Here is a 24,631-nt window from a genome sequence, read left to right as displayed (position 1 = left end):
ATCTTTCCAAAGGGATCAAAGGTGCAAATTAAATGTTTAGACAGAACACATGTGATGACGCTATCGTCATCAAGCTCACTTTCAAAATCCCTCCAAGCTAATGACTCATCCTAATTTTAAGACCCATATCTGTGATTCCCCCTTATCACACAAAATGAGTCAGTAAGTTTCCCGTGTTTCAGTCTGCGACAGCACATTCCCACTTGAACAGCTGTTACATTAGATAGTGATTTGCTGTGTCTGTTGTCATGGGATACGAGGTAAATTGTTTTTATTTACTTCGACCATGAGGACAAAGAGTGTAAGAGAGTCTTATCATCCGTGGGGAGGAATAAATAACGCCAGAAGCTGTTTTTGGTTTCCTCGTCTGCTCCTGAATCATGACGGACAGAGCCAAAGAAAGCAATGGGTTCTTCACAAGAAGAAGCCTGTGTTGATCTATTTTATTTCAAGCTACACATTCAGAGCTGGCGTGGATTAGATTAGGAATGAACGTTCTTAAGTGCACTAAGAAAGCAATTACCCCTTGTAAATGATAAATGGTAATAGAATCATAGAATCACAGAATCATACAGCCCGGAAGGAGGCCATTCGGCCCATCGTGCCTGTGCCGGCTCTTTGAAAGAGAAGCCAAATTAGTCCCATTCTTTCCCCATAGCCCTGCAAATGTTCTCACCTTCAAGTATTTATCCAATTCCCTTTTGAAAGTTATTATTGAATCTGCTTCCACCGCCCTTTCAGGCAGCGCATTCCAGATCATCACAACTCGCTGCGTAAATTTTTTTTTCCTTATCTCAGCTCTGGCTCTTTTGCCAATTATCTTAATAAAAGACACCTTAAATCTGTGTCCTCTGGTTACCGACCCTCCTGCCAGTGGAAACAGTTTCTCCTTATTTACCCTATTATAAAAATGGTCCCCACAGAAGTAGAAATAAAAATAGCAACATTACAGGCTAAATTCAGCGGTATTCCTTGCTCCCAGCAGAGTTTAAAATTTAAAATTCTCACTCTTGTGTTCAAATCCCTCCATGACCTCGCCCCCTCCCTATCTCTGTAACCTCCTCCAGCCCTACAACCCTCCGAGATCTCTGCGCTCCTCCAATTCTGGCCTCTTGAGCATCCCCGATTTTCATCGCTCCACCATTGGCGGCCGTGCCTTCAGCTGCCTGGACCCTAAGCTCTGGAATTCCCTCCCTAAACCTCTCCGCCTCTCTCTCCTCCTTTAAGACGCTCCTTAAAACCTACCTCTTTGACCAAGCTTTTGGTCACCTGTCCTAATATCTCCTTATGTGGCTCGGTGTCAAATTTTGTCTGATAATCGCTCCCGTGAAGCACCTTGGGATGTTTTACTACGTTAAAGGCGCTATATAAATGCAAGTAGCTATTGCAAGTAGTTTTTGACCTAGCTCCCCGCTGGGAGCACTAAATTTACTCTGATGATTTAACTGACTGGTCTGGGATAACGGAACTCTTGTTAGTCAAGATTCTCTCATGGACTCAAAATTATTCATCTTAGTGATTGTACTCAGTGCTCAGAAATTACCGCGTTAATGTTCCAAAAACACGAACTACCTGATGGTAGTGTTCAAAACAAAGAAAGGCTTTGATAAATTGGGAAAAAACATTTCTGCCGGTTGGTTAGTTGATAATCAGAGGGCATAAATTTAAAATTGTGTGTACCATCCACAGGATGCACTGCAGCAACTCGCCAAGGCTTCTTCGACAGCACCTCCCAAACCCGCGACCTCTACCACCTAGAAGGACAAGAGCAGCAGGCACATGGGAATAACACCACCTGCACGTTCCCCTCCAAGTTACACACCACCCCGAAATGGAAATATATCGTCGTTCCTTCATCGTCGTTGGGTCAAAATCCTGGAACTCCCTTCCTAACAGCACTGTGGGAGAACCTTCACCACACGGACTGCAGCGGTTCAAGAAGGCGGCTCACCACCACCTTCTCAAGGGCAATTAGGGATGGGCAATAAATGCCGGCCTCGCCAGCGACGCCCACGTCCCATGAATTAATAAAACAAAACGTCCAAACGTACCAAAGAACAAAAGAATGCACAGTAGAGGAGACAACTTGTGACACAAGATGGCGCCTGACACTCTGTAGTATTATTTTTAGTCTTACTCGTTATTATATCAGATAAGAAAAGAAAGACTTGCATTTATATAGCGCCTTTCACGACCTCAGGACGTCCCAAAAGGCTTTACAGCCAATGAAGTACTTTTGAAGTGTAGTCACTGTTGTAATGTAGGAAACACGGCAGCCAATTTGCACACAGCAAGATCCCACAAACAGCAATGTGATAATGACCAGATAATCTGTTTTTAGGCGTTGGTCGAGGGACAAATATTGTCCAGGACACCGGAGAAAACTCCCCTGCTTTTCTTCAAAACAGTGCCATGGGATCTTTTACGCCGACCTGGGAGGGCAGGCGGGGTCTCAGTTTAACATCCGAGGAGTGGAACTATGAACCCACAATTTTCTGGCTTAGAGGCGAGAATGCTACCCACTGAACCACTGCTGACCACAAATCTAGCTTTAATGTGATAACGAGGATCCCAGTGTGGGCACTTCCTGGTTACTAATCAATTTCGGCAAACTGTTGACTACTAAACCTAAAAGACAGGAAAAATGAACAGTAATTCTTATAAAAGGATGTTTTGGAAGGTATGGAGATGGGTGAGAGTTTTGAACATGACAGAATATGAAGACTGTGCTAACAATCCAGTCGAACAGGTTAGTGTACGTGCTCTGACATCTCATGTGTCCGATGGTGATACGCTGGAGGGGATGCCTCATTAGAGGGAGGTGAATATTTCCACGTACAAACTTCTCCTCTGTTTATCACTCTTACAGTAACATACAATTTATAGAACGTCCAGCTAATTGACTCTCTGCTCCAATGCCCTTAGATAGAATTACAATGGGCCGGATTTTGTTGAGAGCAGTGAGCAGACAGCACCAGTCATTCGCTAGACTTGCACTTGCCCACAGACCGTCAGTGGGGTTTTACACGGCAAGCTCCTGTAAATTCGAGAGTCAATCGACGCGCCCCCTGCAGGGCGTCTGGGACCTGCGTGAGCAGAGCAAGCAACTGTGTGTCTCCTTAACCAATCAGATAGGCGCATCGTTAATGAGCCGCGCAGAGCCAGAACCAGGAAGTGTAAGTTACAGCGGGTTCAGTCAATGTCAGGTCAGGTACAGAAAGTGAAATAAAGAGAGGGTAAGAAAGATTGGATTAAGAGACAGAGATAAAAGAGACAGAAAGAAAAAGTAAAAAAATAAAAATTTATTTTGAATTTTTGTTTTAAATGTCCAACAATTAAAATCTGAAGGAATGAGACTCCACACTTGTTAAAGTTAATTTTCAGTGCCAGAGAGGTTGTTTGACCGTCATTACCACGCTGTTAAAAGTTAGGACAAGCCCTAACTTTCTCTGGTGAGTTTAATGTGTATCTACGATGTCAGTGGAGGAACTCCACACTGTTTCATTCACTTGAACTGGGAGTCAGACAGCGAGATGCCGTTTTCATGGAGTTTACGGAGGCGCAGTGTATCTTGTTCAGCAACTTCTGGATTTCCGCGTTTAACTGCGTCTGTGCGGTCGGCGGAAGTTACTGTCCAATTTGCACAGAAGTAAAGTGAGTGCTGTTAGCCTTGCCGTTATTTTCAAAGCAAGATCTGGTGCCATAGAGTCTAGAGCACAGAAACAGGCCATTCGGTCCATCTACTCTATGCCGGCATTCATGCTCCACACAAGCCCTCTTCATCTGACCCGATCACCATAACCTTTTATTCCTTTCTCCCTCCCTCCCACTTTCTCCCCCTATACAAAGCCCTGGTTAGACCACACCTGGAGTATTGTGTTCAGTTCTGGGCACCGCACCTTAGGAAGGACATACTGGCCTTGGAGGGAGTGCAGCGTAGAATTACTAGAATGATACCCGGACTCCAAGGGAGTCTGGTTTCGACAGAGTCTATAATTGGGAATTTGGTGAGTGAGGGGATTCGGTGCAGTAAGAGGTGAGGTGCATTATTTTAAACAGCAAAGAGGAGTGTACCGAGAGTGGAGAGGGGCGTACCGAGAGCTGAGAGGGGCGTACCGAGAGCGGAGAGGGGCGTACCGAGAGCGGAGAGGGGCGTCTCGAGAGCGGGGAGGGGCGCACCGAGAGCGGAGAGGAGCGGAGAGGGGCGTACCGAGAGCGGGGAGGGGCGTACCGAGAGCGGAGAGGAGCGGAGAGGGGCGTACCGAGAGCGGAGAGGAGCGGAGAGGGGCGTACCGAGAGCGGGGAGGGGCGTACCGAGAGCGGGGAGGGGCGTACCGAGAGCGGAGAGGGATGGGGCGTACTGAGAGCGGAGAGGGGCGGAGAGGGGCGTACCAGGAGCGGAGAGGGATGGGGCGTACCGAGAGCGGGGAGGGGCGTACCGAGAGCAGGGAGGGGCGTACCGAGAGCGGGGAGGGATGGGGCGTACTGAGAGCGGAGAGGGGCGTACCGAGAGCGGGGAGGGGCGGAGAGGGGCGTACCAGGAGCGGAGAGGGATGGGGCGTACTGAGAGCGGAGAGGGGCGTACCGAGAGCGGAGAGGGGCGTACCGAGAGCGGGGGAGGGGCGTACCGAGAGCGGGGGGGAGGGGCGTACCGAGAGCGGAGAGCGGAGAGGGGCGTCTCGAGAGCGGAGAGGGGCGTACCGGGAGCGGAGAGGGGCGTACCGAGAGCGGAGAGGGGCGTACCGAGAGCGGGGGAGGGGCGTACCGAGAGCGGAGAGGGGCGTACCGAGAGCGGGGGAGGGGCGTACCGAGAGGGGGGAGGGGCGTACTGAGAGCGGGGGAGGGGCGTACCGAGAGGGGGGAGGGGCGTACTGAGAGCGGGGGAGGGGCGTACCGAGAGCGGGGGGGGGGTGTACTGAGAGCGGGGGAGGGGCGTACCGAGAGCGGGGGGGGGCGTACCGAGAGCGGGGGAGGGGCGTACCGAGAGCGGGGGGGGGGGGCGTACCGAGAGCGGGGGAGGGGCGTACCGAGAGCGGGGGAGGGGCGTACCGAGAGCGGGGGAGGGGCGTACCGAGAGCGGGGGAGGGGCGTACCGAGAGCGGGGGAGGGGGCGTACCGAGAGCGGGGGAGGGGGCGTACCGAGAGCGGGGGAGGGGGCGTACCGAGAGCGGGGGAGGGGCGTACCGAGAGCGGGGGAGGGGCGTACCGAGAGCGGGGGAGGGGCGTACCGAGAGCGGGGGAGGGGCGTACCGAGAGCGGGTCACAGCAACAACAAAACCAAACTGCAGTGTGACGTGACGGGTGAGGCAGGTCGGTGGTTGGGGGTGAGAATCTCTTCTGTTTTCTTCTTTCTTCGGACTGTGGGCTCGGTAACTTACAGCATAAAACTAAATTTAAAAAAAAATAAACTTAATTTAATAAATTAAACAAGGCCAGTACTTGGCTCAACCTAAAAATAATTTGATTGGCATTGTAGTAATCAATTAAATAAGTAAAATAGTTATGACAGGGCAGGAGATGTGTTGCAGCTGCTACTGGAGCTACTGGACAGTTTTGTCCGGGGCGACTACGTCTGCGGTAAGTGTCTGCGGCTCGAGGAACTTCGGCTCCGAGTTGAGGGGCTGGAGTCCGAGCTGCAGACATTGCGAGGCATCAGGGAGGGAGAAAGTTACCTGGACACTTTGATCCAGGAGGCAGTCACGCCCCTTAGACTAAATACTGTAGAATTGGCCCGTGGTCAGGGACGGGCGGGTGTGACTGTGAGTGAGGCAGGTACGGGGGTCCAGGAGGGAGCATTGCAGGAGCCTCAGTCCCTGAGCTTGTCCAATTGATACGAGGTTCTTGCAGCCCTTGTGGACGAGTGCAGGGACTGCAGGGAGGATGAGCAAACTGGCCACGGCACCGTGGTTCAGGGGGCCATTCAAGTGGGGGGAGTAAAAAGGAATGTGGTTGTAGTAGGCGACAGTATAGTTAGAGGGATAGACACTGTTCTCTGCAGCCAAGAGCGAGAGTCCCGAAGACTGTGTTGCCTACCCGGTACCAGGGTTAAGGACATCTCCTCAGGGCTGGAGAGAAACTTGGAGTGGGAGGGGGAGGATCCAGTTGTCGTGGTCCACGTAGGTACCAACAACATAGGTAGGACTAAGAAAGAGGTTCTGCTGAGGGAGTTTGAGCAGCTAGGGACTAAATTAATAAGCAGAACCACAAAGGTGATAATCTCCGGATTATTACCTGAGCCACGAGCAAATTGGCACAGGGTAGATCAGATCAGAGAGATGAATGCGTGGCTCAAAGATTGGTGTGGGAGAAGTGGGTTTCGATTCATGGGGCACTGACACCAGTACTGGGGAAAGAGGGAGCTGTTCCGTTGGGATGGGCTTCACCTGAACCATGCTGGGACCAGTGTTCTGGCAAACCAGATAACTAGGGCCGTAGAGAAGGCTTTAAACTAAATAGAGCGGGGGAGGGCTCAGGTGGGGCAAAGTTTAGATTGATAAAGAGAAAAGACAAGGAAGTAGTACAGGAAAGTGATGGGGGTAATGATAAACAGGAAGGGACAGAGCGTACAAACATAAGAGTGCACTAGCAAATGGGGCCGGGGTAGGAAAGAATGGTAAAAAGACAAAATTAAAGGTTCTTTATCTGAATGCGCACAGCATTCGTAATAAGATAGATGAATTGACGGCACAAATAGAAACAAATGGGTATGATCTCGTGGCCATTACAGAGACGTGGTTGCAAGGTGACCAAGGGTGGGAGCGAAATATTCAGGGTTATTTAACATTTCGGAAGGATAGGAAAAAAGGTAAAGGTGGTGGGGTAGCTCTGTTAATAAAGGATGGAATTGGTATAATAGTGAGAAATGATCTTGGCTCAGAAGATCAAGATGTCGAATCAATTTGGGTGGAGGTAAGAAATAGCAAAGGAAAGAAATCACTGGTGGGAGTAGTATATAGGCCCCCTCACAGTAGCTACACTGTAGGGCACAATATAAATCAGGAAATAAGGGGGGCTTGTAAAAAAGGTAATGCAATAATCATGGGCGATTTTAACTTTCACATAGATTGGACAAATCAAATTGGCAAAAATAGCCCTGAGGAAGAGTTCATAGATTGTATTAGGGACTGTTTCTTAGACCAATACATCGGGAAACCAACCAGGGAACAGGCCATTTTGGATCTGGTAATGGGTAACGAAACAGGGTTAATTAATGATCTCAAAGTAAAGGATCCCTTGGGAAGCAATGATCATAACATGAAAGAATTTCACATCCAATTTGAGAGCGAGGATCTTGGGTCTGAAACTACCGTATTAAACTTAAATAAGGGCAATTATAAAGGAATGAGGGCGGAATTGACTAAAGTGGACTGGGTAAACAGATTAGATGGTATGATGGTGGATAAGCAGTGGCAAACATTTAAAAAGATATTTTATGACTCGCAACAAAAATATATCCCTGTGAAGAGGAAAGACTCCACAAAACGGGTTAACCAAAAGAAAAAGCACACGACATGGCAAAGATTACTGGTCAGCTCGAAGATTGGAAAAACTTTAAAAACCAGCAAAGGATGACTAAAAGAATAATAAAGAGGGAGAAAATAAATTATGAGAGTAAACTAGAAAGAAATATAAAAACTGACAGTAAAAGCTTCGACAAGTATATAAAAAGGGAGAGGGTAGCTAAAGTAAACATTGGTCCCTTAGAGGATGAGACTGGGGAAATAATAATGAAAAACAAGGAAATGGCAGAGCAATTGAACAGATATTTTGTATCTGTCTTCACAGTAGAAGACACTAATAATATACCAATAATAGTAGAAAATCAAGGGGCAAAGGGGAGGGAGGAACTAAAAACAATCACTATCACCAGAGAAAAAGTACTAGGTAAACTAATGGGTCTAAAGGCTGACAAGTCCCCTGGACCTGATGGCTTGCATCCGAGGGTCTTAAAGGAAGTGGCTGCAGAGATAGTGGATGCATTGGTTGTAATCTTCCAGAATTCACTAGATTCTGGAAAGGTCCCAGCGGATTGGAAAACCGCAAATGTAACACCCCTATTCAAGAAGGGAGTGAGACAGAAAGCAGGTAACTGTAGACCAGTTAGCCTAACATCTGTCATTGGGAAAATGCTCGAATCCATTATTAAGGAAGTAGTAGCAGGACATTTGGAGACTCATAATACAATCAAGGAGAGCCAACATGGTTTTATGAAAGGGAAATCATGTCTGACAAATTTATTAGAGTTCTTTAAGGAAGTAACGGGCAGGGTGGATAAAGGGGAACCAATGGATGCAGTATATTTGGATTTCCAAAAGGCATTCGATAAGGTGCCACATAAAAGATTACTGCACAAGATAAGAGCTCAAGGTGATGGGGGTAATATACTGGTATGGATAGAGGATTGGCTAATTAACAGAAAACAAAGAGTCGGGATAAAAGGGTCATTTTCAAAATGGCAATCTGTAACTAGTGGGGTGCCGCAGGGATCAGTGCTGGGGCCTCAACTATTTACAATTATTATCAATGACTTGGATGAAGGAACAGAGTGTCTTGTGGCCAAATTTGCTGATGATACAAAGATAGATGGAAAAGCAAGTTGCGATGAGGACACAAAGTGTCTGCAAAGGGATATTGACAGGTTAAGCGAATGGGCAAAAATTTAGCAGATTGAATATAATGTGGGAAAATGTGAAGTCATCCACTTTGGGAGGAAAAATAAAAAAGCAAAATATTATTCGAATGGAGAAATACTACAAAATGCTGCAGTACAGAGGGATCTGGGTGTCCTCGTACATGAAACACAAAAAGTCAACATACAGGTGCAGCAGGTAATCCAGAAGGCAAACGGAATATTGGCCTTTATTTCTAGGGGGATGGAGTATAAAAGCAGGGAAGCCTTGCTACAACTGTACAGGGTGCTGGTGAGACCACACCTGGAGTACTGCATACAGTTCTGGTGCCCTTATTTAAGGAAGGACATACTTGCATTGGAGGCAGTTCAGAGAAGGTTCACTAGGTTGATTCCGGGTATGGAAGGGTTGGCTTTTGAGGAAAGATTGAACAGGTTGGGTCTATACTCATTGGAGTTTAGAAGAATGAGAGGAGATCTTATTGAAACATACAAGATTCTGAGGGGACTCGATAGGGTAGATGCTGAGAGGATGTTACCCCTCATGGGGGAATCTAAAACTAGGGGGCATAGTCTCAGAATAAGGGGGCGCCCGTTTAAGACGGAAATGAGGAGGAATTTCTTCTCCCAGAGAGTCGTGAATCTTTGGAATTCTTTACCCCAAAAAGCTGTGAAGGCTGAGTCATTGAATACATTCAAGGCTGAGTTAGACAAATTTTTGATCAGCAAGGGAGTCAAAGGATATGGGGAAAAGGCGGGAAAGTGGAGTTGAGGTAAAAATCAGATCAGCCATGATCTCATTGAATGGCAGAGCAGGCTCGAGGGGCCGAATGGCCTACTCCTGCTCCTATCTCTTATGGTCTTATGGTCTTAAATTACAAGGAGTGATTACACAAACTAGGGTTGTATTCCCTGGAATTTAGAAGATTAAGGGGCGATTTGATCAAAGTTTTCAAGATATTAAGGGAACTGATAGGGTAGAGAGAGAGAAACTATTTCCACTGGTTGGGGAGTCTAGGACTAGGAGACTTGGCCTAAAAATTACAACCAGGACTTAAGTTAGGAAACACTTCTACACGCAAAGGGTGGTAGAAGTTTGGAACTCTCTTCCACAAATGGCAGTCGATGCCAGCTCAATTGTTAATTTTAAATCTGAGATTGATAGATTTTTGTTAACCTAAGGTATTAAAGGATATGGGGCTAAGGCGGGTATATGGAGTTAGGTCACAGATCAACCATGATCTCACTTAATTGGAGAACAGGCTCGAGGGGCTAAATGGCCAACTCCTGTTACTAGGTTCCCCTTAAATGCATCAATGCTATTCACCTCAGCCATTGTGGTAGTGAGTTCCACGTTCTCACCAATCTCTGGGTAAAGGAGTTTCTCCTGAATTCCCTATTGGATTAATTAGTGACTATCTTATAATCATCTGAAAGACAGCACCTCTGATAGTGCAGCACTCCCTCAGTACCGCTCTGGAGTGTCAGCCTGGATTATGGGCTCATGTCTCTCGAGTGGAGCTCGAACCCACAACCTTCTGACTCAGAGGGAAGAGTGCCACCCACTGAGCCACGGCTGACACAATACCTATCAAAGGTAGGCCATCAGAGAGCGGAATCCCCACCTTTAAATCTCTCACTCCCTTCGAGGACAAGTCTGTGCAGCTCATGTGCACTGACTCAGCTCTTGACCTGGGAGATGGGGAGGTCGGCAGCATCGTGCTGATGACAGGTTAGTAACTGAGCACCAACAGTATCGCCCTGACATCCCCGTGAAGCATCACAGAGGCAGACCCTTCCACCGGAGTGTCTATTGACACCACTGTGTCAACCAATGAATTGAAGGCGGGGCAGGACTTACGGCAGAACTCGCAGCAAACAATGTATTTTACAGCAAACAACGTCTATTTACTCAGCAAACAGAGTCTGTTTAAACAGTGCACAACAGCAAACAGAAAACAGAGTCAATTTAAGAAGAGTCTCCAGCAAACAGAACTCATGACCGAAACTACAGCAACTTCTCCCAATAAAAGCAGGGTGATTTCTCCAGCAAGTTGGAGTGAGTGAAGGATAGTTACATAATACAAATTACGTGCGTAAAATCAATCCCAGTCACTTACAGCAGTGCGGTCTCCAGGCGTGATTGATGGGGGAATTACCCAATCATCTTCATTCTGGCCAGGACTTGTGGTGTCGCTATACGCAGCCTCCTTCAACCCACTGTCTCTGTCTCCTTAATCCCGAGCAGGTAATGCTAAGTATATCCTCTCAGTTCTGGTATCATCCTTATGAATCTTTTTTTGCACCTTCTCCAATGCCTCTATATCCTTTATGTAATATGGAGACCAGAACTGTGCACAGTACCCCAAGTGTGGTCTAACCAAGGTTCTATACATGTTTAACGTGACTTCTCTGCTTTTCAATTCTATTCCTCTGTAAATGAACTCCAGTGCTTGATTTGCACTTTTTATGGCCTTGCTTACCTGTGTTGCTACTTTTAATGATTTCGTGAATCTCTACCCCAAATCTCTCTGCTCCTCTACCCCATTTAGACTCTTACTTTCCAAGGAGTATGTGGCCTCCTTATTCATCCTACCAAATTGTAACACCTCAAACTTGTCTATATTGAAATTCATTTGCTGTAACACCATAATAAGCCTCCTGAACTAACACCAACTTTGTATTTTCCTTGCAGTGTCCAAACCCATGATCTTCTTACTTAGATTGAGGGACCAAATTGGCTGACACGATCTGCTCACCAAAGGCAGCAGCATCTCTCCAGACCAATGAATACAGTTATGGCGCAGTTACCAAACAACCATTATTTTTTTTTACATGTTTTATCGAGCCTCGGGTTATGTTTCAACTTTTCAAGAACTGGTTGCGCAAACAAGTCATGATTCCAGTTTAGTAGCAAAACTATTCTTAGTTTGACCTTTCATAGCAGTCATGGTCTGATAAGAGAAACATGCTCGATGACGTTCATGGCTTAAAACATGCAGTTGGACTGTCTGGAGGACAGGTGCAGTGTAAGAAACACAGTTGGGATTATTGTACAATGCAGTTCGAGTTAAGGGTGTTGGTTCATTGATGTGAAATGTCACGAGTACTAGAAACCAAACAAATGTCAAATGAAAGGCAGTAATAACAAACCGGTGAGAGCGAGGAAAGCATGTCTCCTGTGAAGGTGTTCTCCTTCACTTGGATGCTGCTTGGGATTTGCCCGACCTAATGCCATTGTTCAAATATTTTGACTAAGGTCACATCAGGGAAAAATAATGAAAAAGTTAAAATTAAAGGGGCTGTATCTGAATGCATGAAGCACCCGTAACAAGATGGATGAATTAATGGCACAAATAGAGATAAATGGGTTTGATCCCGTAGCCATTAGTGAGACATGGTTGTAGAGGCATAGAGTACAAAAGTATGGAAGTCACGATGAACCTTTATAAAACACTGGTTCGGCCACAACTGGAGTATTGTGTCCAGTTCTGGGCACCGCACTTTAGGAAAGATGTGAAGGCCTTAGAGAGGGTACAGAGGAGATTTACTAGAATGATTCCAGGGATGAGGGATTTTAGTTACGTGGATAGACTGGAGAAGCTGGGGTTGTTCCCCTTGGAACACAGACGGTTGCGAGGAGATTTGATAGAGGTATTCAAAATCATGAAGGGTCTAGACAGAGTAGATAGAGAGAAACTGTTCCCATTGGCGGAAGGGTCAAGAACCAGAGGACACAGATTTAAGGTGATTGGCAAAAGAACCAAAGGTGACATGAGGAAAAGCTTCTTTACACAGCGAGTGGTTAGGATCTGGAATGCACTGCCCGAGGGGGTGGTGGAGGCAGATTCAATCATGGCCTTCAAAAGGGAACTGGATAAGTACTCGAAAGGAAAAAATTTGCAGGGCTACAGGGATAGGGCGGGGGAGTGGGACCAGCTGGATTGCATAGAGCCGGCACGGACTTGATGGGCCGAATGACCTCCTTCCGTGCTGTAACCTTTCTATGATTCTATAAGATCAGTATGGGTGGAGCTAAGAAATAACAAGGGGCAGAAAACACTGGTAATTATAGTGTTGGACAGAGTATAAATCAGTAAATTAGATCAGTATGTAACAAAGGTAATGCAATAATCGTAGGAGACTTTAATCTTCATATAGATTGGGCAAGCCAAATTGGCAAAAGTAGTTTGGAGGATGAGTTCATGAAATGCATTCAAGACAGTTTTCTAGAACAATATGTCAAGGAACCAATCAGGGAACAGGCTATTTAAGATCTACTATTTTGTAATAAGACAGGGTTAATTGGAAATCTTATAGTTAAGGATCCCCTGGGGAAGAGTGATCATAATATGATAGAATTTCATATTGAGTTTGAGAGTGATGTAGTTAAGTCCAAAACTAGGGTCTTAAATTTAAACAAAGCCAATTACATAGGTATGAGGGGCGAGTTGCCTAAAGTAGATTGGGAAATTAGATTGAAAGACATGACGGTAGATAAACAATGGAGAACAGTTAAAGAAATAGTTCATAATTCTCAAAGAATATACATTCCCTTGAGGAATAAAAACTCCATGGGAAAAATGATCCATCCGTGGCTAACTATAGAAGTTAAGGATAGTATTAGATTAAAAGAAGAGGCTTACAATGTTGCCTAAAAGAGTAGTAAGCCTGAGGATTGGGAGTGATTTAGAAATCAGCAAAGGATGACCAAGAAATTGATAAAGAGGAGAAAATTAAATATGAGAGTAAACTAGCAAGAAATATAAAAACAGATTGTAAGAGCTTCTACAAGTATATAAAAAGGAAGAGGTTAGCAAAAGTAAACGTTGGTCCCTGAGAGGCTGAGACAGGAGAAATTATAATGGGGAATCAGGAAATGGCAGAGATGTTAAACAAATATTTTGTATCTGTCTTCGCAGTAGAAGACGCAAAAAACATATTGGAAATAGTGGGGAACCAAGGGTCTAATGAGAGTGAGGAACTAAAGTAATTAATATTAGTAAAGAAAAAGTACTGGAGAAATTAATGGGACTAAAAGCCAAGAAATCCCCTGGACCTGATGACCTACATCCGAGGGTTTTAAAAGAGGTGGCTGCAGGGATAGTGGATGCATTGGTTTTGATCTTCCAGAATTCCCTGGATTCTAGAATGGTTCCAGTGGATTGGAAGGTGGCAAATGTAACCCCGCTATTCAAGAAAGGAGGGAGAGAGAAAACAGGGAACTACAGGCCAGTTAGCCTGACATCAGTAGTAGGGAAAATGCTAGAATCTATTATTAGGGACATAGTAACAGGACACTTAGAAAATCATAATATGATTAGGCAGAGTCAATATGGTTTTATGAAAGGGAAATTGTGTTTAACAAACTTATTAGAGTTTTTTGAGGGCATAACTAAGGGGGAAACAGTGGATGCAGTATATTTGGATTTTCAAAAGGCATACAATAAAGTGATATACAAGAGGTTGTTACACAAAATTAGGGCTCATGGGGTTGGGGGTAATATATTAGCATGGATTGAGGATTGGTTAATGGACAGAAAACAGAGAGTAGGAATAAACGGGTCATTCTCAGGTTGTCAGGCTGTAACTAGTGGGATGCCGCAAGGATCAGTGCTTGGGCCTCAGCTATTTACAATCTTTAATAATGACTTAGATGAAGGGACCGAGCGCAATGTAAAAAGTTTGCTGACGATACAAAGCTAGGTGGGAAAGTAAGCTGTGAGGAGAACACAAACGGCCCGATATTAGGAGGGAGGCGGGTTGCCAGCGGGGGGTCGACTGGACGCGTGGGTAACCCGCCCAGTAAAATCGGTGGGTTCCCCACGCGATCGTAAGTAAATTGAAGCCACTTACCTTGGCTTCCGGGTTTCGCGCTGGAAAGCTGCGCAGCGGGCGGACTGCGCACCCGCATCATAGGCTGTCAGCTGGAGGAGCCCTATTTAAAGGGGCAGTCCTCCACTGACTGATGCTGCAGAAAGGAGCCAAAATTACAGCATGGAGCAGCCCAGGGGGAAGGCTGCTCCCAAATTTAATGATGCCTCACTCCAGGTCTTACTGGATGGGGTGAGGAGGAGGGGGAGGACAGAGATCTTCTCCCCGGCGGACGGGAGGAAGTGGCCTGCCTCTGCCACCACAAAGGCCTGGCTCGAGGTGGCAGAGGAGGTCACCAGCACCACCAACATACCACGGACCTGCATACAGTGCAGGAGGCGCTTCAATGACCTAAGTAGGTCAGCCGAAGTGAGTACACTTACTCATTCCTCTACACTCCGTCTACCACATCACCGCCCCCACCTCACATCTCCTTCTGCACTGCCAACACTACTCTATTACATCACTCCTCACACCCACTCAAAGCTCATCCTCATCTTACCTGCACTTACTCACCTTGCCAGTACTCATCCCACCACTAGATGCACAAGAACATAAGAACATAAGAAATAGGAGCAGGAGTAGGCCATATGCCCCCTCGAGCCTGCTCCGCCATTCAATAAGATCATGGTTGATCTTTGACCTCAACTCCACTTTCCTGCCCGATCCCCATCTCCCTGGATTCCCCTAGAGTCCAAAAATCTATCGATCTCAGTCTTGACTGTACTCAACAACTGAGCATCCACAGCCCTCTGGGGAAGAGAATTCCAGAGATTCACGACCCTCTCTGTAAAGAAATTCCTCCTCATCTCAGTCCTAAATGTCCAACCCCTATCCTGCGACTATGCCCCATAGTTCTAGACTCTCCAGTAAGGTGAAACATCCTCTCAGCATCTACCCTGTCAAGCCATCTTATATGTTTCAATGAGATCACCTCTCATTCTTCTAAACTCCAGAGAAGATAGGCCCATTCTACTCAATCTTTCTCACCGGACAACTCTCTCATCCTAGGAATCAATCTAGTGAACCTTCATTTGACTGCCTTTCAGGCAAGTATATCCTTTCCTAGGTAAGGAGACCAAAATTGCACACAGTACTCTAGGTGTGGTCTCACCAGAAGAGGCCAGAATTGGAGGAGCGCAGAGATCTCGGAGGGTTGTGGGGCTGGAGGAGGTTACAGAGATAGGGAGCTTTGCTCAGATAGTCTTACAACCCTCTTTTTAAACGAATTTGTAACAAACTGTATAATAATCTTCCCGGCCCACTTTGAAGATTTTCCACATGGAGGATTGAAATGTTTCCTCTCTATAAAGTTTCGACATGCGTGAAAGTGTTGAGTAAAGAGCAACGAGGGGAAAAAACACTGGAAAAAAATATACACAGCAATGCCACTTCAAAAAGATGAACTAGAATCATAGAATGATAAAACGCAGAAGGAGGCGGCCATTCGGCCCATCGTGTCTGTGCCGGCTCTTTGAAAGAGCTATCCAATTCGTCCCACTCCCCCTGCTCCTCCCCTATAGCCCTGCAAATTTTTTACCCTTCAAGTATTTATCCAATTCCCTTTCGAAAGTTACTATTGAATCTGCTTCCACCATCAGCTACGGCTGTATGACACAAATCTTTTAGCTGTTAACAGATCCTGCAGATTAGTTTATAATCAAATGGAATTTTACAAAAAAGCCAACAGCTACTTCAAAGGTGTGCCTTTGGGAGTTTCTCACGCCCCTCTATGTCTGGTGAGATCAGTGTTCCTTTGACAGATGCATAACAACCTATTTACCTTCTCCATGGATTCCATGCCTGTTTTGCCTCTGATGTAAGTGTCTGAATGGTCTGTGGTTCACCGACTAATGGATTGTTCTAAAATTAGTTCCAATTTTTTTTGGACTGCTTACAAAGCCTCGTTCCTGAAAACAACAACACACGAGGGCTGTGTTCCAAAGTTGTGCTTGTGACAATAAAATGAACCATTTTTCCCAGTTCTTAAAGACTATGGGTGGGTGGAAGAGTCACTTTACTAGACAGGAGCATGTGTCAGAGGTAAGGCCATGACATTGGCCCAGGATTTTCTGGAGTGGGACATCTCATGATGAACGCTGTGAGTTGGATTTGTCTCCTCACCCCTCAGATCCAATTATTTTTTTGCCCTGTAACTCGCTGGAAGTGCGAGCTGATCACGGGTGGGGCGGGGGCAACGAGGCATCCGGGACCTTAGTGAACGACGGGACCAACAGTCTGTCTCCTCAACCGGTGAGATTTAAGGATTGAGAAAGAAACAGAGGAACGACGGAGAAGGAAATAGAGTGAATTAGAGTCAAATCAGGTGCACAAAGAGAAATAAAGAGAGGGAAAGAAAGATTGGATTAAAAGAGAGAGAAAAAAGACAAAAAGGAAAAGCAAGAAAAACATTTAAACATTTCAAATTTAAAATTTAAAGGAGCTCTTGGAACAACTGACTACCTGAAAGAGTGAGACTCCACAGTTTCAATTGTTCCCTTTCTGGGTCATTAATCACTCCATTAAAAGGGTCCCCACGCTTTTAAATACGAACTTTCCGTGGTGAGTTTAATGGGTAATTAATGTGCAAATGCAGCAATTTCTTGAAACTCACGGGGAGGTTGAGGACGAGATGCCGTTTTCACGAGGCTAATGGCGGAACGGAACAACTCGTCCAGCAACTTGCGGCAATTCGCAATTCACGGGGAATCTCTTTCTCGCCACAAATTGCTGCACAATTTACACATTAATAATGGCGAGTGCCATTAAACTCACCGTTATTTTCCCTGCAAGTTCTGGGTCATTACGTTACCGTGTCTGTGACTCACACTCTGGTCCAGCAAGCCTCCCTTAAATTTTTCGGGTAAATATTTGCAAACTTGGATCTGGATACACAATCGGCTGCTTAACAAGATGGTGTCCTGTGGGATTAGTGGTCAGATTTTGATTTGGATAAGGAATTGGTTGTATTCTCGAAGGCAGGAGGTTGTTATTAATGGTAGTGGGGACATCAATGCATGGGGACCGGGTACTAGTGGAATCCCACAGGGATCAGTGTTGCTCTTCACCATCTTTATCAATGATCTGGATGAAGACTTTGAGGAACTGGTCTCAAGTTCATGAACGAGACAAAGATCTGTGCAGGTACGAGGATCTTAGATGAGAAAAATAGATTACAAGCAGATCGAGATGCGATGGGGGAATGGGCCCATGCCTGTCAACGTGTATACAGAATTGGCTAAGGGACAGGAAACAGAGAGTAGTGGTGAACAGTTGTTTTTCGGACTGGAGGGAGGTGTACAGTGGTGCTCCCCAGGGGTCGGTGCTGGGACCACTGCTTTTCTTGATATATATTAATGACTTGGACTTGGGTGTACAGGGCACAATTTCCAAATTTGCAGATGACACAAAACTTGGAAGTATAGTGAACAATGAGGAGGATAGTGATAGACTTCAGGAGGATATAGACAGGCTGGTGGAATGGGCGGACACGTGGCAGATGAAATTTAATGCAGAAAAATGCGAAATTACACATTTCGGTAGGAAGAACGAGGAGAGGCAATATAAACTAGAGGGCACAATTCTAAAAGGGGTACAGGATCAGAGAGATCTGGGGGTATATGTGCACAAATCGCTGAAGGTGGCAGGGCAGGTTGAGAAAGCGGTTAAAAACGCATACAGGATCCTGGCCTTTATAAATAGAGGCATAGAGTACAAAAGTCTGGAAGTCATGATGAACCTTTATAAAACACTGGTTTCAGCCACAACTGGAGTATTGTGTCCAGTTCTGGGCATCGCACTTTAGTAAAGATGTGAAGGCCTTAGAGAGGGTGCAGAAAAGATTTACTAGAATGATTCCAGGGATGAGGAACTTCAGTTACGTGGATAGACTGGAGAAGCTGGGATTGTTCTTCTTGGAACAGAGACAGTTGCGAGGAGATTTGATAGAGGTATTCAAAATCATGAAGGGTCTAGACAGAGAAACTGTTCCCATTGGCAGAAGGGTCAAGGACCAGAGGTCATAGATTTAAGGTGAATGGCAAAAGAAACAAAGGTGACATGAGGAATAACTTTTTTACACAGCGAGTGGTTAGGATCTGGAATGCACTGCCCGAGGGGGTGGTGGAGGCAGATTCAATCATGGCCTTCAAAAGGGAACTGGATAAATACTTGAAAGGAAAAAAATTGCAGAGTATAGGGCGGGGGAGTGGGACTAGCTGGATTGCTCTTGCATAGAGCTGGCGCAGACTCGATGGGCCGAATGGCCTCCTTCCATGCTGTAACCTTTCTATGATTCTATGATTTAATATAACCAGAGAGTGGTGAGAATGTGGAACTTGCTACGACATGGAGTGGTTGAGGCGAATAGCGTAGATGCATTTAAGGGGAAGCTGGATAAACACATGAGGGAGAAAGGAATAGAAGGATATGCTGATAGGGTGAGATGAAGTGGGGAGGGAGGAGGCTCGTGTGGAGCATAAGCACTGACAGTTGGCCCGAATGACCTGTTTCTGTGCTGTAAATTCTTTGTCATTCTGTGTAATGTAGTGTTACGCACGTGGGTAGGGCTATTGCTAAGCATATAATAACACAGACCAAGAGGAGTTGGACACTAGGACCCAGGAGAATTGAGAAAGTTAGAGGAGTGTGGCACATGCACATGCTCAGATTGGCTTGGAGCCAGAATATAAATTCAGGCCAGGGACTTTATGTGGGATCTCTTCAGACATCTTGTTTGTAAGTGTACTGTGCTATTGGGAATGCTGGTTTTTTTGCTTTATCATACAGTACAGAAGGAGGCCATTTGGCCCATTGAGCTGTGCTGGCTCTTTTAAAGAACTATCCAATTAGTCCCATACCCCCCTGGCCCTGCAAATTTTTCCTTTTCAAGTATTTATCCAATTCTACAATGAATCTGCTTCCCCCGCCCTTTCAGGCAGCGCATTCCAGATCATCACAACTCGCTGTGTAAAAAAAATTCTCCTCCTCTGGTTCTTTAGCCAATGACCTTAAATCTGTGTCCTCTGGTTACTGACCCTCCTGCCACTGGAAACACTTTCTCCTTATTTACTCTCAGAACCTGTCATAATTGTGAACCCCTCTATTAAATCTCCCCTTAACTGTCTTAGCTTCAAGAAGGTTAATAAACTTTAAACATATATATATATATATATATATATACACACACACCTAGGTCTCATAGCGTTTGCTTAATAATCACAACATTGCACTCAAGCAATGGGCCCACGGGACCTAAAAGTACGTAGAGAACTCCTCTAAGCTGGAGACGTCTAGTGTAGTGTGATTGTACGTCATTCAGGGTCCCGCACTTAAGGCAGTTGAGCAGCTGAATAGACCCAAGTGTTACAGTACATTGAATTACCTAGAATTTACAGCACAGAAACAGGCCATTCGGCCCAACCGGTCCATGCCGGTGTTTATGCTCCACACGCGCCTCCTCCCCCCGTACTTCATCGAACCTCATTAGCATATCTCTGAAGGTTTACGACCACAGCCACAAGGCTGTTGTGAAAACAAAGAAATTCTTTTCAAATACCTCCATTGCCTCGCCACTCCCTACCTATAACCTCCTCCATCCCTAAAACCCTCCGAGACCTCTGCGCTCCTCCAATTCTGGCCTCTTGTGCACCTCTGATTTACTCTGCTCCACCATTGGCGGCCGTGCCTTCTGCTGCCTGAGCCCTAAGCTCTGGAATTCCCTCCCTAAACCTCTCCGCCTCTCTCTCCTCCTTTAAGACGCTCCTTAAAACCTACTTCTTTGACCAAGCTTTTGGTCACCTGTCCTAATATCTCCTTATGTGGCTCGGTGTCACATTTTGTCTGATTGCACTCATGTGAAGCGCCTTGGGACGTTTTACTGCATTAAAGGCGCTATATAAATGCAAGTTGTTGTTATTGTGGTGGTAGATTATGCTCGAGCAGGAAGGACCCGTTTCTGATGAACATTGGGAGTGAAAAGAAAGACGGATAGCGAATTGATAGCCCGCTTTAAGCCCCAGTGGAAAAGAAATTCAGGCTGAGTGCTACACAAGCAGCCGCGGAGCTAATGCCCAAGGCCAATTTCATCCCCATTGCTGGTGTGGTGTAGAGTAGAGGAGATTTACTCTGTAGCAGGCTGTCCCATGCCTGCCCCGGGAGGGGAGGTTTAGGGAAGGGAATTCCAGAGCTTAAGCCCTAGGCAGCTGAAGGCACGGCCGCCAATGGTGGGGTGAAGGAAATCTGGGATGGGCAAGAGGCGATAAATGGAGGAATCCAGAGATCTCGGAGGGTTGGAGGAGGTTTACAGAGATAGGGAGGGGGCGAGGCCATGGAAGGATTTGAACACAAGGATGAAAATTTTAAAATCGAGGCGTTCCCGGACCGGGAGCCAATGTTGGTCAGCGAGCACAGGGGGTGATGGGTGAACGGGACTTGGTGCGAGTTAGGATACGGCCGGCAGAGTTTTGGATGAGCTGAAGTTTATGGAGGGTGAAGAATGGGAGGCCGACCAGGAGAGCATTGGAATAGTCGAGTCTGGAAGTAACAAAGGCACGGATGAGGGTTTCAGCAGCAGATGAGCTGAGGCAGGGGCGGAGACGGGCGATGTTACTTCCAAGACCAGATTTCTGAGAGAGATTGTCAAGTTTAGTGGAGAAATGCGGTGCATTATGAACACTGGCAAACATGCTCAGCAAATGTACGAAGGGGTTCGATAGGGTAGACGTACAGAAGATATTTCCACTTGTGGGAGAGACCAGAACTAGGGGCCATAAATATGAAATAGTCACTAATAAATCAAACAAGGAATTCAGGAGAAACTTCTTTACCCAGAGAGTGGTGAGAATGTGGAACTCGCTCCCACGAGGAGTAGTTGAGGCGAATAGTATAGATACATTTAAGGGGAAGCTGGATAAACACATGAGGGAGAAAGGAATAGAAGGATATGCTGATAGGGTGAGATGAAGTAGGGAGGGAGGAGGCTCGTGTGGAGCATAAACACCGGCACAGACCGGTTGGGCCGAATGGCCTGTTTCAGTGCTGTAAATACTGTGTAATATGTAAATGTAAGTATTTAGGTTGAGATACGGAAAAGAAACATAAGTGGCCTTGGATTCTGGCTATCTGAGGTAAAAACAGTAGTTTCCACGGCATCTGATTAAAAGCAGGTCGTGGACTGGGCGATACACCGTAACATTGAGATACTTGCCTGAAGTAGTGGTTTTCCGCCCGTGAATCGTGACAGAACGGAGGAGTCACAGGGGCATTTGAGAAGTTTCAGTCTGATTCCCGAGGGCACGCTCCCATAGCACCAACCTTTCTCACCTTTGGCATTTACAAATAGTTTCTGCTATGTTGTTGCAAGATAGAAAGGATAAAAGTGGAACTAAAACTTAACTACTTCTAGACCCAAACCCAGCTCAACCCCACTCAGACCTACCTCATAAACACCTTCAAAATAGCTCAGAAGTGGCTAGTTATATATTTGAAGACATTGTACTGCCTTCACATTGGTTTATAGGTTGTTATTGAATTGCCTTTCAGAGAATAATGGGAGGAGAGCCCAACATTGCAACCACAGTTCCTCTAATACTTGCCATTAGTTATGTACCTATTATAGAAAAAAGAAAGAACTTGCATTTATATAGCGCCTTTCACAACCTCAGGATGCCCCAAAGCGCTTTACAGCCAATGAAGTACTTTTGAAGTGTAGTCACTGTCGTAATGTAGGAAACGGGGCAGCCAATTTGCGCACAGCAAGATCCCACAAACACCAGTGTGATAATGACCAGATAATCTACTTTTAGTTTTGTTGGTTGAGGGATAAATATTGGCCAGAACACCGGGGAGAACTCCCCTGCTCGTCTTTGAAACAGTGGCCGTGGGATCTTTTGCGTCCACCTGAGAGGGCAGATGTTTAACTTCTCACCCGAAAGACGGACATAATGATTTATTTCTTCTCTAACCCATCACGGGCGGAGACGCCCATCAATGTCTGCGTTAGTCAGCATGCAGTTTAAAGCAAAGTGTGTTTGTGTTTCAATGCACAACGTATCTTTATAAGCCAGAATTGCCTCTGCGGCAAATCCTCTCCTGAAGGAATCAAATGCCACCGTCGAGATCTAGATTCGATTTCATGGATGAAAAGAAACTGAAAGACGAGCAGGGATTTCCTCACGTTGCTCCACACCCTTAGTGCTTGTGTAAACAAAGCTTGGAATGAACCTCTGGGGCAGGTGTTGGGAATCTAAATGTGCCGTACATGTGAGAGGGATTCAGTCATGTGCAGACTGCTGCGGGGGCCGCAACAACGCTGATGGGTTATCCTCACGCACCTCGTACTTACTCTGGGCGGCTCAGCCGCACGCCTCGAGGACAGACAGAGCAGCTGTTGACTCTTCTCTGTATTTCTATTCCGCAGCAAAATCCTTTCCAAACAGTTTGAGGCCCCCAGTGACGGAATGTTGAACTCTGGTTTGAAGAATATGATGGGGTTTTGGTAGACTGAGGGAGTGCTGCCCTGTCGGAGGTGCCATCTTTCGGATGAGGCCCCTTCTGCCCTCTCAGGTGGACGTAAAAGATCCCATGGCACTATTTTGAAGAAGAGAAGGGGAGTTCTCCCCTGTATACTGGGCCAATATTTATCCCTCAACCAACACGTCTAAAAACAGATTGTCTGGTCATTATCACTTTGCTGTTTGTGGGATCTTGCTGTGCGCAAATTGGCTGCCGCGTTTCCGACATTGCAACAGTGACTACACTTCAAAAGTACTTCATTGACTGTAAAGCACTTTGGGACGTCCTGAGGTTGTGAAAGGCGCTATATAAATGCAAGTCCTTTCTTTCAGACCTAAATAAGGGGCACTTGTTCACTTGCCCATTAATGCTCTATTTCTGCCCAACCACATTTCACAAGGTACATTTTTACACATGTCGTATGAATCCCCAACAGATTTGAACAGGGTGTTCTTCACTGCCTCGATCTTTTGTCCTCCTCTTTCCGTTTTGCTTTGCCGGCTGTGCCCTGACATGTCCGTGTTGGCCTCATGACAGGGGCCCTCTCCAGTCTGACTGTAGCCCATTCAGGTGAAGGATTACACCCAATGCATCTCACCCACAGAGCCATTAGGGAGAGGCTGTCACTACTCATTCGAATCAAATTGAACAAGTATGATATTTAACCCTTTGCATGCCCACGGGTGAGTTCACTGCTCTGGATTAGCGATTACCAGCAGGCTGTCTGCTGACAGCAACCTTCTGGTTTGATGCGTAAAAAGGTTTCAGATTGATCCATGTCAATCATCACTGTTCTGTTTTTTTGATTGGCCGTTGCACCATCATTGGGACCCAATCACGTGTTCAGCCAAATCCCGGCCAATGAATCTGAAAGCTCAGATGTGAGCATAAACCAATTAGAGGGCTGGAACATGAGGCTGCAGACTGAAGAAATAATTATATTGACGTTTCCACTTGTGGGGGGGGAGAGACCAGAACTCGGGGCCATCAATATCAGATAATAAATCCAATAGGGAATTCAGGAGAAACTTCTTTACCCAGAGAGTGGTGAGAATGTGGAACTCGCTCCCACAAGGAGTAGTTGAGGTGAATAGTGTAGATGCGTTTAAGGGGAAGCTGGATAAACACATGAGGGAGAAAGGAATAGAAGGATATGCTGATAGGGTGAGATGACATAGGGAGGGAGGAGGCTCGTGTGGAGCATAAACACCGGCATAGACCAGTTGGGCCGAATGGCCTGTTTCTGTGCTACAGACCCGATGTAAATCTCCTCCTTAGCCTTCTCTGCTCCGATGGAAATAGTCCGAGTATCTCAAGTCTCTCTTTAAAACTATAGGCTCACGATTTTAAAGGTTTTGGGGGAGGGGGGGAACAGGAATGGTTCGCGTGAGCCCCCAAAACAGGCAGTGAATCCACAGCGTCCAGGAACGTGGAGGCCTGGACGATCTTAACGGTAGGGCCTCCTTTAATTAAAAGTTCCAGGAGTCCCGCCCGACAGCCGACCAGATCCATTATCAGGAGGCAGATCCACGGGAACCTTTGGGAACAGCCCCCGATCGGAGGGTGATTGGGGGGGCAGTGGGGAGAGGAGGACTGGAGGCGATCGTTAGGGGA

At 46.2% G+C, this 24,631-nt stretch overlaps 1 long non-coding RNA gene across 1 annotated transcript in view; it reads left to right on the top strand.

The window, feature by feature from the left end:
• The first annotated feature begins 1,688 nt into the window (after window positions 1-1,688).
• LOC137306125 (uncharacterized) overlaps window positions 1,689-24,631 on the top strand; it is a 48,341-nt gene continuing 25,398 nt past the window's right edge. Inside the window, exon 1 of the long non-coding RNA XR_010958827.1 lies at window positions 1,689-2,749. This is a non-coding gene — a long non-coding RNA (uncharacterized lncRNA). The remainder of the gene's footprint in view (window positions 2,750-24,631) is intronic.

The sequence above is a fragment of the Heptranchias perlo genome, chromosome 1 (genome assembly GCF_035084215.1).
Source record: "Heptranchias perlo isolate sHepPer1 chromosome 1, sHepPer1.hap1, whole genome shotgun sequence".
Classification (NCBI taxonomy): domain Eukaryota; kingdom Metazoa; phylum Chordata; class Chondrichthyes; order Hexanchiformes; family Hexanchidae; genus Heptranchias; species Heptranchias perlo.
Note: the sequence above shows the minus strand (reverse complement) of the source record. Positions and strands in the feature narration are given on the sequence as shown.